We start from the raw sequence: 13,535 nt of genomic DNA, 5'->3' as shown, positions 1-13,535 counted from the left end.
GTTTTATATTTGTTAGAAACTGGGCAGTATTTTGAGGAAGGGGGGCCTTTTCCGAAAGGATGGGCTCCACCGTAACCAGAGTGGAACCAGGCTGCTGGCACTAACCTTTAAAAAGGACATAGCACAGCTTTTTAACTAGATAATGGGGGAAAGCCGACAGAAGCGCATGGTTGAGAATGATGAATCTTTGAAGGATACTAAGAGAACAAGGAAATAGAGCATCCCAGTAGAGAGGTTGCAATAATGCCAAAATGGACCAGGTGTCCTTAAGTAAAGTGCTGAAAGATTCCAAATTACCCATCAACTGATAAGCAGGTTGTTAATACAAACAAAAAACATACTTTGAAATGTCTGTATACAAATGATAGAACTCTATAAAATAAGATGGGAGAGTTAGCGTGTATAGTACTTGATGAAGAGGTAGATATAACTGGCATCTCAGAGACCCAGTGGAAGGAGGATAATCAATGGGACACTGTGATACCAGGGTACAAAGTATATCAAAAGATAGAATAGATCAGATTAGTGGAGTGGTGGCACTATATGTTAAAGAGAACTTTGAGTTAAACAGGATAAAAGTTCTGCAAAAAACAAAATGTAACACTGAATCTTTATGGATAGAAATTTCAGGTGAAAAAGGGAATAAAATAGTAGTGGGGATATAATACCTTCCACCTGGTCAGAATGAACTAACAAATAATGACATGCTAAAATAAATTAGGGAAGCTAACAAAATTAGCAGCAAAGTAATAATGGGTGACTTCAATTATCCCAGTATTAACTGGGTGAATGTTACATCAGGACATTAGAGAAATAAAGTTCCTAGATGAAATAAATAAATAAATGACTGCTTTATGAAGCAGCTGGTAAAAAAAACCAACATGAAGGGAAACAATTTTAGACCTAGTCCTTAGTGGAACACAGGATTTGGTTTGAGAGGTAATAGTGTTGAAGCCACTTGGCAATAGTGATCACAACATTATCAAATTTGAATTAATAACTAGAAGGAGCACAAAAAAGAAATCTACCACAGCAGCATTTAACTTTCAAACAGGTGAATATGATAAAATGAGGAAAATGGTTAGGAAAAAACTGAAAAGAGAAACTGCAAAGGTTAAGAGTTTAGCTCAGGCATGGATGTCATTTAAAAATAACATCTTGGAAGCCCAGACCAGATATATTCCATGCAATAGAAAAGGTAGAAGGAAGAGTAAACGACTACCAGCATGGTTGAAAGGTGAGGTGAGAGAGGCTATAAATCTAAAAGAACATCTTTCAAGAAATGGAAAAGGGATCCAAATGAAGAACCCCCCCAAAATGTCTTAAATTACCTGGGGTCCAGTGGGGGGGTCCCGGTGTGATCTTCCACTCTCGGGCCACGGGTGCATTAATAGAAATGGCGCCGGCGCTACCTTTTGGTTCCTGTCCCCCGACATCACGAGCGCAGGAGATCGCTCCCGGACCCCCGCTGGACCCCCAGGGACTTTTGGCCAACTTGGGGGGGCCTCCTGACCCCCACAAGACTTGCCAAAAGTCCAGCGGGGGTCCGGAAGCGACCTCCTGCACTCAAATCGTATTGCCGTATTGCAAAATGGCGCCGGCCGTATGGCCGGCACCATTTTGCAATACCTGGGGTCCAGTGGGACCCCCCACTGGACCCCAGGTAATTTAAGACATTTTGGGGGGGTTCGGGAAGGTGGGGGATTTATTTTAAAGGGTCGGGGTGGGTTCTAGGGTTGTTTTAGTGTGCCGGTTTTCCCGCCCTCCCCCTTCCCCTCCCCCTTCCCCTGATTTACGATTTTTGACGATAAATCGGGGGAATTCCTATTGTATATCGCCTCTAACGATTTTTGATGATTTAAAATATATCGGACAATATTTTAAATCATCAAAAAACGATTCACATCCCTACAAACTATTATAATAATCACCATACCATGGAATGCAAAAGAAATGCCAGAGAAAGATGCATTAATATTATCATTGGTGGAATATAGAAAAGGCTTTGAAGTTATACACCTTGGACTCCCAGTGCTGTTCCATCTGTAAATAACTGTAAGTTATTTCAATTGCAATTTTTCTGATCTTCTAAACTAATTATAAGTCACCTTGGGAGATCACGTCACTGCTTTGCTCAGGGGGCTATCTGCAATCATCTGGCTTTTTATGATTCATCTGCTACCCAAAAAAAGTATGTCTAGGTCAGTGAGGTGTCATTATCTGTGGTGGTTTTGTTGCGATTCTGCTTGTGAGACTAGCTCATAAGCAGCCTCTTACCTTTTCCCGCAGCTAGAAGGTGGGCAATCCTTGCGACCCGGAGGCCACTGACATCTCCTCCGCTGCCGCTGTCCTTCCACAGCAGGCCCTTGCTCACCGCCGCTGCCACGCTCTCCCTTGCGGCCAGGAGGCTGCAGACATTCCCTCTTCGCGGCCAAGAGGCCACTGTCGAACTTCTCACTCTTCATGGCTCAAGCCGCTGCCAACCAGCTCTTCATGTGGTCTGGACGCCACTGACACTGATGTCCTCGGCCTGGGAGCCGCCGCTGCTGTCCTCTTCACGGCCTGGAGGCCACTGCCGACCCCGCTACTTTCCTGCATCCTGGGTGCTGCCTCCTTCATCTCTTCATGGCCTAGAGGCCGCTGCCTAAGCCTTCATCTTCAGTGGCCTTCAGGCCGTCCTGAAGCTCTTCTCCAAGTGGCCAGGAGGCCGTCGTCATCCCCATCATCTTCCACGGCCTGGAAGCTTACTCCGGAGCTCCTCTTCATGTGGCCTGGAAGCCGCCATCATCTTTAGTCTTCTTTCTTCGTGGCAGGAGCCACCTTCAACGCCTTGGGCCTGCTTCAGCTCCTCTTCACAGCATGGCTGCTGTCCGAGGTCCTGCCTTCTTCCTTAGGGGCGGGGCCGCATCTCTTCAGCTTATTTAAAGGGCCCTCCTTGTGATGTCAACGATGCGTTTCCTCTTCAGCCCTATAAAAGGGCTCAGCCTTCAGTCAGTCTTCGCCTTCGCAAGGAGTTGGTCATGGAGTCGGACCTCTCCTGGATCTCCATTTCCAGCTCTTCATTCCAGGAGTCCTCCGTGATCCTTCTTCACTTCTTCAAGGCACTCTGTTCCTCGTTGGTCCTCATCGTCTTCGTCCATGGTTCTTGAACCTTCGTCTTGATCTTCGTTCCATGTCCTGGTCTCTCGACGGATCCCGCCCTCCTGTCTTCAGATTTTTCCAATGTCTTTGTGTCTTCAGATGTCCTGATGTCTCCGTGTCTTCATGTCCCAACATCTCCCTATCTCCGGATGTCCTGACGCCCTGTTGTCTTCAGATGTCCAGATGTCACAGCCTTCTGATATCTTTGTCCGTCATGTTCCAGTCATCCCTGTGGTCCTCCTTTCTAGAGGTCCCAGATGTCCAGATGTCATAGATGTTCCAACACCTAGATCTCCTGATATCCTGAGGTACTGGTGTCCTTTGTATCCGATGTCCTACGTTTCAACCCTGATGTTCCAAGTGTTGCTCCTGATGTACTTGTCCAGTCCTGATCCTGAAGACCCGTCAGTCCTTAAGTTCCGGGTTCAGCTCGCTCGCCCCGGTCCTCATCTTCAGCTGACCTTTCTGGGAGTAAATCCTTTCCTATCCGGTGTCTGAGTTTGGTGGCTGGAGCCCTCTTCCGGTTGGATCTGTCTTCGAGCACTGCCCGGATTCCTTCTTCACCCTGAGCCTCAGTCCTGTGCTTGTTCCGCTCTCCATGTGGTCCGTGACCAGCCTCTTCAGGTTGTGTAGGGTACGCCATGAGACAGGGTGGTCCATGACCAGCCCTTGTCGGCTGTGTAGGGCACCTTGAGGGGCAGTGCCTGCCTAAGTCTCCGAGTATCCTGAGTCCTTATCATCGTCTGAGTCTTTCCAAGTTCTAAATCCTTGTCGGAGTATCCAGAAGCCTCGCCTGACCACCTCTGATCTTCATCCACGTCTGAGCGTCTTGCGTCTGAGTATCAAGCCACCTCATATCTTTGTCTCGTCTGAGTTCTAAGCTACCTTTGTCCTCGTCTTATCTGAGTTCCAAGTTCCTCATATCCTCGTCTAGCCCGAGTTCCCTAGTTTCCTCATGTCCTCGACTTGTCTGTGCTCCGTTAACTCTTATCCTCGTCTCGTCTGAGCCTCCAAATACCAAGTGTCCTCATCTCATCTGAGTCTCCAAGAGTCCTTGTCTTGTCTGAGTCCCAAGCTCCACATGTCTTGGACTCATCTGAGCTTCTGAGCTTCCTCGCCTTCTTTAAGCTGTCAGCCTAGTCTAAGGCTGAGGTCTTGTTTGTTTCAAGCTCCAGTACTATCACCTGTCCTCGACCTCTGTCTGTTCTGCCACATCTGCTGCTACCCAGTGGCAGTTCCGAAAGGGCTATCGAGTGGCCGGAGAGTTACCCCAGAGACCAGCATTGCGTTGTTGGGTCACTACCGGTGCGTGCAGGTTCGGCAGAGGTTAGGACGGAGGTCAGCCTGCTCCTCCCATGCTGGGACACGTCTTGCCTGCCTTGGCACTTCCACGGAGCTCCTCTCTGCAGTCACGTTGTGGTCCATGGACACACATCTCCCTGGAATTGGGAGCGCTCCCTCCCACAGATTCCAAAAGGTTTGCTGCGAAATGAGCTCCTGTGCAGTGAAAAAGGAGAGAGAGAAAGAAAAGCCACCACTGCAAGAGCATAATATGGTGGCTGCAAGCATCAACCCTGAAGTTCCTGCTGTAAACCCAGCACTAAACGATATGCTGCAAGTGGTTATGCAGGCTCTGGCACTGCAGTTTGAAAAGCCTGATTGCATATATGAAAAGTTGGAAGAAATGCTACTATCTTTGGTGAGGTGACTAAACGAGTCTCTGACTTGGAGCAGAGAGTTTCTGACGTTCATGATAAAGTGTGTGAGCCTCTCTACAATTGGATGCCCGTTTGTATAATGTGTGGTTGGAAGACCTTGAAAATTGGTCTCGCCGCAATAATCTCCATTTCGTCAGATTTCCAGAGAGCTTGCACGATGGAAATTGGCTGCCCGCATCACTGGGCCTAAAAAGCATGGCAGCAACGATGGCAATAGAGTATGCACATCGGCTCGGGCAAAGGAGAACAAGAGATACCAAACCATGTGTGGTTATTTCCCATTTACTCAATTATGCACATAAAAAGGAAGTTCTGCAAGCAGTGTGATCAGGAAAACAGATGCAATATGATGGGAAGAAAATCATTCTATTTCAAGATTACTCGGCCAAGCTATCAGCCTTGCATTGGGAATTTGTTCCTGCCTGTACTGCGCTGCATAAGCTAAAGCTTAGGTGTGCTCTAATCTATCCTGCAAAAGCTATGTGTAGCACATAATGGAGTGGTGAAGTGGTTTACTACTCTCCCCGAAGTGCAGGATTTTGTGCATGCTGTGGAATCGGTGAGCAGTGACCTGTCTGAATTGTGATCTTTTAGGTGGACAAACCGCCATGTTTGGATTTCTTCTTTTGAAAACTTGTTGGCTAGATGATTTTGGAGGTTTGATTGTCATTTTACTGACCTCCATAATGTTCTTTGACTCTTATTCATTTTTTTTGTTTTGTTGAGGACTTGGCTAATTTAATCCAGCTGGAATCTTGAAAGACTACCAGATGTCATATGTTCAGCAAAAACTTTTATTTTATTTCTCCAGTACAATGGTGTGCTAATTGAATAAGACAGCTCCTGTTCCATATTGAAGATTTGACTGGTTATTTTGGGAGCCATTAAGGCTCTTAAGGCGATATCTGGTGCCTACAGAAAATATGATTTCTTTAAAAATAAATCTTTGAGGTATTACTTTCTTTAGATATTTTTCATGTTGCCTTTATAGATATTTTGCCAGAAGGAACTTGTTAAATTAATGTATGGATTCTAATCCTCACTATTTTTTCTATTTAAGGCCTGCTAGTTCCTAGGTGACATTATAGGCCATTTGAGATAGTTAGGCTATATGAATATTGTTTAGATAAAGCAGGATACTGATTGTAGTGTTTGTATTGTTTCTATATATGGGGACAGTATAAGAATGGCGGGTCGGGCTATGGGGGGATGAACTGGGTAGTTCTCTAAGCATCAGGAGTGATCTCTGGCCCTCTTTGTGAGGGACATTGGGAATAAATGGGAGTTTGGTTTAATGGGGGGGTTTAAAGAGGCGATTGTTGGAGAGGATTTAGAGGGAGGGATATTGAATGTTTGGGAAGGATATTGTACATGGATAAACTTTGGGGGAGGAAGGGGAGGGTTTGGGATTTTTGTGGGGACCTCAAAACAAGGTATTGGGTTCTTTTTTTTAACTATACTGGTTTTAGGGAGCAACCAAAATCTCAGAATTTTGTAGGGAGAGTCCTAGGCTGGGGAGACTTCTCCTTGTTATGGTATTTCTTTGTGATTGCCTTTCCTTGCAGGATAGTAAGTACATAGTAAGCTAAATCAGGATAGTAAGTACATAGTAAGTTAAATCAGAACATATTTCTGTTAAAATGTTATTTTGTAAAGCAAGTTATATGTACTTAGTTAGTTAGTTAATCTGTTACACTGTATCATATCATTATAAGGCTGGCTTTAGACATCATATTGTATGTAAACCGATGTGATATGTCAAATCGAATGTCGGCATAGAAAAATAAATAAATAAATAAATAATAATGATATGTGATTAAATCCCAAATCAGAGTAATGTTTTGGAATGTTGCTGGAATTAGTTCCCCCAGCGAAAAGATATAAAATTATCAAAACTCTGCCAAGGCAAAAATCAGATATTGCGTTATTACAAGAAAGTCACCTTACGGATTGAGAACATGGCAAATTGAGGAGAGAATGGGTGGGGGTAGTAATTGGGACATCCTCTGGAACAAAGAAGGCAGGTGTGGTGTGTTTATTTCATAAACAAATATCCTTTATCCCTGAGATGATTGTTGCAGATCCAGACGGATGTTTTCTAATTATTAAAGGGAGTCTATTTTGGAAAGCCTTGGTGATATGCAATCTATAAGTACCTAATGTATACGAACACAGGTTTTTTCCAAAAAATCATTAAGTTGGCCAATACGGATCCATGTCCTATAATATGTGAGGGGACTTCAACGTTGTAGCAGATCCCTTACAGGACCCATCTACAGGATCTTTGGTGGAACGCTCATCTGCTGCGCCCGTCGGTCGCAATCAGCTGCGACCTCTGTTCCTCACCTCATTTTTCCCAGCTCCAGCCAACATCGGAAGATTGGCAGACTCCGCCAGCAAACGCCGCCTTCCTCGGCATCTCTGAGACAGGTGGGTGCTGCCGACCGCCATCTTGAAACCGGCATCACCTAGGGCACGCGCGCACGGGTCAGGGCCTCTTAAGTACACATCATGGCGGGAACCTCAGGGGCATCCACTCCACATGACATCATCCCACTGGAGTATTTAAGGCATTCGGCCCTCTCCTTCTACGAGTTAGCAAGGAGTTCCATCTTGCTCAATTCCACTCTACATTGGGACTTGTTCCTGCTTTGGACGCTCTAGGTACCCACTTCTCGGGGGCCTTTCCGCATCTTGGCTATACTCTCCTCGGAGGGCTTTCCTGACTGCAGAACCTACTACTCACGATTCGGGACTTTACCTCGGACATCTCAGTGAGTACACCTCTTCACCTCTGCCTCCATCTTGCTGGAGAATCCTTACAGCGAACTCCGTGCCTCGGGGCACTGCCATTCTCCCTTCAGCCCTCTCTGCGCTGCAGAGTGCACCTTTTCCGCACAGCTGTATCTACGGACTCTTGCCTTGCCTTACCATCTATTGACAGTATCCTCGGCGTACCCCGCTTCGCGGGCCACTACCGGATCTGCAGCTACAAGGCATTCTACATCACGAAAGGACCTCTCCAGGATACCCCTCTCTGTGGACCTTCACCGGAGTTTGACTGCTGGGATTATCTTCATTGAACTGTGTTATCCCCGCTCTGCGAGTTCTGCCATTCTCTCCCATAATAGAGCCTTCATTGCAGCTTGTCTGATGCTGCTGAGACCACGCCTATCATGTGAGTCCCCACAGGGCTCCTCCTTGTGGGTGGAGTCATCACTCGCCACTGACCCAGGGTTCACAACCCTAACTATTCATAACATCATCTAGACACAAGTGTATACCTTATTTTTGTCAGTGTCTCAATTTGTTAGATGTATGGCATGTTCTGCACCTGCAGAAACGTGACTTCACTCACGTGTCCAGAGTACATTACACAATCTTGCATTGATTATTTATTATCCTCTCAAACTAGTTTTTCTCAGGTACTCTCAGTGGCTATTGGGCCCTTGGAGCTCTCCGATCATGACATAATCTGGGTTGACTTGCAATGGCAAGTACCATGGGATGGTGGTCAAACTTGGAAATTTCCAGGACCAGCACATCTTTATGAGAATAATTATTTTAGACAACGTTTGCTTAGGAAATGGGAGGATTTTCAAGAGTTTAATGGGGAACATGTCAAATCCCACTTTGTTCTGGGAAACCGCTAAAATGATTTTACGAGGAGAGATTATTTCTTTTGTAATTTATCAAAGAAAAAATTTAGATAAAGAGATTCTTAGATGGCTCATGCCAGGAAAACTCTAATGAATATGCATACTGAGGAGGCTAGAGCTTCTTATGTAGCTGCGCAAGTAGCCTTAAATACACTTATCCATCAACAAGGAAAAAAGTTAATTTTTTATTATAAATTCAAATTACATCAATATGGTAATAAGACTTACAAGTTGCTGGCAGACTTAATTAAGTGATGGAAGGGGCAGAAAAACAACCTCAGGTAAGGTTGTTAATGCTAAGCAGCACATACAAGAGGTATTTTTAAAATTGTATCAGGAATTATACACTAAGCAGGAGACTAATTTGGAATCTGTGCATCGTTATTTGGAAAGCATGTTTTTGCCTAGTCTTATGGAGGTAATGTTGGCTAGATTGAATGCACCAGTACGGATACAAGAAATTCAGTTTCACATTCAGCAGGCCAAATTGTATAAAGCACCTGGACCAGATGGATATGGAGGAGAGTTTTACAAATTATTGAGTGAACAAATATCAGCTCCTCTGATAGATAAGTATGCAAAGGCTATAGAGGAGGGTGCTTTTTCATTTGACGCCAATAAAGCATTAATTACATTAATTCCTAAGTTTTGTAAGGATCTCTATAAGCCTGAATCCTATAGGCCCATCTCCCTTTTAAACTTTGATATGAAACTACTGGCTAGGATCATGGTGGAGAGGTTGGCGCCTTTGTTTCCACATCTTATTTTGGAGAATCAAGTTGGGTTTGTGTGATAACATAACTCGGTGGTTAAAATCAGAAAAATGTTGGTCTCCCTGAAGGTGGTGGGATTTTCCAAATTAGATTCCCTTCTCATCAGTTTTGATGTGGCAAAAGCTTTTGATTGTAAAGATTGGAGCTTTCTTTTTGCTGTTTTAGAGAAAGTGGGGATAACGAGTACTATTTGAAGATGGTTCAACTTCTATATTCTGTACCCTGAGCATCCATTTTGATTAATTGGGGGGGGGGGGGGGGGGGGGGGGGGGGGACTGAGACTGAGGAGTTTGAATTTCAGAGAGGAACTTGACAAGGGTGTCTGTTCTCTGCTATTGTTCTTCTTTCCCTAGAGCCTTTGTAGAGGCAGATTCATCATTCAATTGAAATTAGTGGGGTTTCTATTGGAGACGCTGAATTTAAAATAGTTGCATTCACTAATGATATGCTAGTATACTTGACTAACCCTGTGATTCATTGCAGGTGTTAATGAAGGAATTTATTGAGTTTGGCACTATCTCTGGATTGAAGCTTAATTTGGACAAGTCTGAGGCTATAAGTACTACACTACAGGTGCAACTTAACTGGGGTCAAGATTTTCTCTTACAATGGCAAGAGATTCATTTAAGTATTTGAGGATCAGTTTTCTTTCAGCTGTTGCTAAGCTTTATAAATTAAATGTCCCATCTGTGTTAGTCCAGATGAAGGCTAAATTCAAGCTCTGGCAAAATCTCCCTCTTTCCTTAGTGGGTAGGGTAAATTTGTTTGAAATATTCTCTTTCCTAAGTGGTTATACAGAATGCAGGTATTGACATTACAATTTTAAAAAAGGGATGTTTGGGTGCTATATAGCAATGAAACAACAGCACAACAAAGCCTTCTAATCTGTTAAACACAATTCCTCAAATAATTACACCTCAACAGCTGGAACTTGACTTGAGAGAATCATTTGAGAAAAAATGTTATTTGCAATTTAAAAAATTATATAAAAAATATTGGACTTTAGTAGACACAGTTCCTATGATGATAGTGTTTCTCCGTTGATGTGTAATTATTTGAGGAATTGTGGTTAACAGATTAGAAAGGCTTTGTTGTGCTGTTTTTCATTGTTAATTCAAGAAGTTTCAGCTTGGCCTTTGTGTGGTTTGCAGGTGCTATATAGGACTTTGTCTCACTTTCTGTGGCAAGGTCGGAGATCTAGGTTAAAACTGACTTGATTGATGGGTACATGAGAAAATGGGGCAATTGGGCTTCCAGAAATAGAGAGGTAAAACTGGGCATGTCAACTATAGCAAATAAAAGATTGGCTATGGGGTACGGCATACTACACTTCCTTAGAGACAGAGAAAGTTCTGGCTTTTCCCTTACATTTACAATCAGTTTTCCATGTTAAAAATAAAGATTTACAGTCATCTCTAAATTTGGGACCGCTATGTTCGGCAGTTTGGGAGATTTGGCATATACTGCGTGCACAATTGGGTCACTCTTCTCTAATATCTCCATATCTAGCGATCAGTGGGAATGCACATTTCTTGCCAGGGTCCCAAAATAGGGTATTTACTTATTGGAGAACTAAGGGGGTTACCCATTTACATCAGGTTATTGGGACTGTTGGGCAGATACTTCCTTTTTTGGAACTAAAACAAATGTTTGATCTTACAAAGATCAATTTGCTTATGTACAACTGAGGCACTATCAGGCCGATACAGTAAACGGCGCAGGAGAGCGGATGAACGCCCGCTCTCCCGGCGCACGCACATGTCACTCTCCTGTGCGCGCAATTCAGAAAAATAATTTATTCAAATTAGGGCCCGCGGTAAAAAGAGGCGCTAGGGACACTAGCGCGTCCCTAGCGCCTCTTTTTGGACAGGAGCGGCGGCTGTCACCGGGTTTGACAGCCGACGCTCAATTTTGCCGGCGTCGGTTGTCAAACCCACTGACAGCCACGGGTTTGGAAACCGGACGCCGGCAAAATTGAGCGTCTGGTTTTCAATCCGCGAGCCGCGGGCTGATTTTAAATTTTTTAGCTTTTTTTTATTTTTGATTATTTTAAACTTTTGGCGATATTAAGTCGGAGGGTGTACAGAAAAGCAGTTTTTACTGCTTTTCTGTACACTTTCCCGGTGTTGAGAGAAATTAACGCCTACCCTTGGGTAGGCGCTAATTTCTGAAAGTAGAATGTGCGGCTTGGCTGCACATTTTACTTTCTGTATCGCACGGAATAACTAATAGGGCCATCAACATGCATTTGCATGTTGCGGGCACTATTAGTTTCGGGGGAGTTGGACGCGCGTTTTTGACGCACTATTACCCCTTACTGAATAAGGGGTAAAGCTAGTGCATCAAAAACGCGCGTCCAAATGTATTGTATTGGCCTGTATGTGGGTAGTTTGCCAACTGTACAACTTCAAGAAGTATTTTGCAATCAATTGGAAGATTTCTTTCAAATTGAGGATTTTAGGAGGATTTTACTGAAGATTCAGCCATTAAGGTCTAGAACTTCTTTGCTTGACAAATGGAATAGTGAACTCTCCATAGTTCGTTTGGACACTGAGTTGAAAGTGGGATTTCATCGTATCTTTATTGCCCTTTGTGAAACTGAGGGAGACACAATTTAAGTTTTTAATGTGTGTTTATAGATCTGGTATTGTTACAACTGATATTTGTCAGAAAAGTAAAAAAGATAGGGTGTCTTTGGATCATGTCTTTTAGTCTTGTGAGCCCATTAAAACATTTTTGGAAAGGGATGCAAGATTTTTTTGAAACCATGCTTGGGCAAAACATTTCTTTTTTATCTGAGGGAGTCCTTTTCGAAGATTCTGGTTCTTTCCAAATACTGGGTAAAGGTAATAGGCTTTTAATGCGTAAGGCCTGTTTGGTGGGGAAAAAGAATATCCTCTCAATGATAGCAGAGGAAGCTCCATCGCATTGGGCCTGGAGAAATACCTTCCATGAGTTAATGCTACTGGAAAGAATGGGGACAGGGTGCCTAAGTAAATGACAAACATTTTTCTTACAAACTTGGAATGTGTATCTTCAAATTTTGCCAGCTAAAATCTGTAGTTTTCTGCTTAACAATACATCATTGTGAATCTTGCCATATTTGTACACTTTGAAGTCATACGGGATTTTCGACGCAACATGTATGGTTGATTTGGTGAGTAATGGAACTGGATTTTTGGTGATTTGAAGGGTGGGCGGGGGAGGGGTTGGTTTTGCTTTCAGGGTTCAGAGGGGTGCTTTAAATAATGAATGTAATCAAAAAATTAATTGTATTTTCTATTATATGTGGCCAGCGTCATAGCACCTGCTTCTTGCATATATTGTATTCAAGTTTAATAAACAGTTTGAACAATAAAGTCTCCTTGAGGTCATTTTTGGTAATAGGTGGAATAAATAAGGACTAACAATTGAAAACAAACTTATGACATGAAAGATTCTAAAACAAGAACATTTGGGAAACAATAAACAGATTGGTGTAAAAGTAATGAGTGAATTCAGTTGTTAACAGAGATGAATTAATGCATGGAGAAGCACGGCAAGCCACTATTGGTTAAAGAATTATGGACAACTGGAGCCACATGTGAAAAGCAAAATGGCACAGTCAAAGTGGCTTATAAGCAAAGAATTTGCTGGAAGAGTAAATCAGCAAATAAAGGAATAGTGGCAGCAGCTAAACTCCTGGAGCAGTATTGTATCTGTAGAGTTGAAAAAAGACCGAAAATGCCATTAGTAGTACTTAACATTTCTATAGCACTACCTGACATATGCAGTGCTGTACAAACATATAAAAAGACAGTCCCTGCTCAACAGAGCTTATAATCTAATAAGACAATATACAGGACAAGCGATGGGATATTTTATAAAGCAAGACAATGGTTAAAAAGAAAAGAAAGTAAGTTAACAAGACTAAAAGCAGACAATAAGGCATAACATTTAAAAGCGGTTCAAAAAGGTGGGTCTTTAGATGAGATTTAAACATGGCAAGAGAGGAAGAATGACACAGCAGTTCAGGTAGACTATTCCAAGCACACAGCACAGCCAGGTGGAAAGCTCGGAGTCGAGAATTGGCAGTAGAGGAGAAGGGTATGGATAGAAGTGACTTATCCGATGAGTGGAATGCACAAGGAGGGGTGTAGAGAGAGAGACCAGAGAGGAGAGGTAGCGAGGTGCTGCAGAATGAAGGCATTTGTAGGTGAGAAAGAGGAGCTTGAACTGTATGTGAGGGGATAGGGAGCCAATAC

The sequence above is a fragment of the Rhinatrema bivittatum genome, chromosome 2 (genome assembly GCF_901001135.1).
Source record: "Rhinatrema bivittatum chromosome 2, aRhiBiv1.1, whole genome shotgun sequence".
Classification (NCBI taxonomy): Eukaryota; Metazoa; Chordata; class Amphibia; order Gymnophiona; family Rhinatrematidae; genus Rhinatrema; species Rhinatrema bivittatum.
This window is presented reverse-complemented; position numbering follows the sequence as displayed.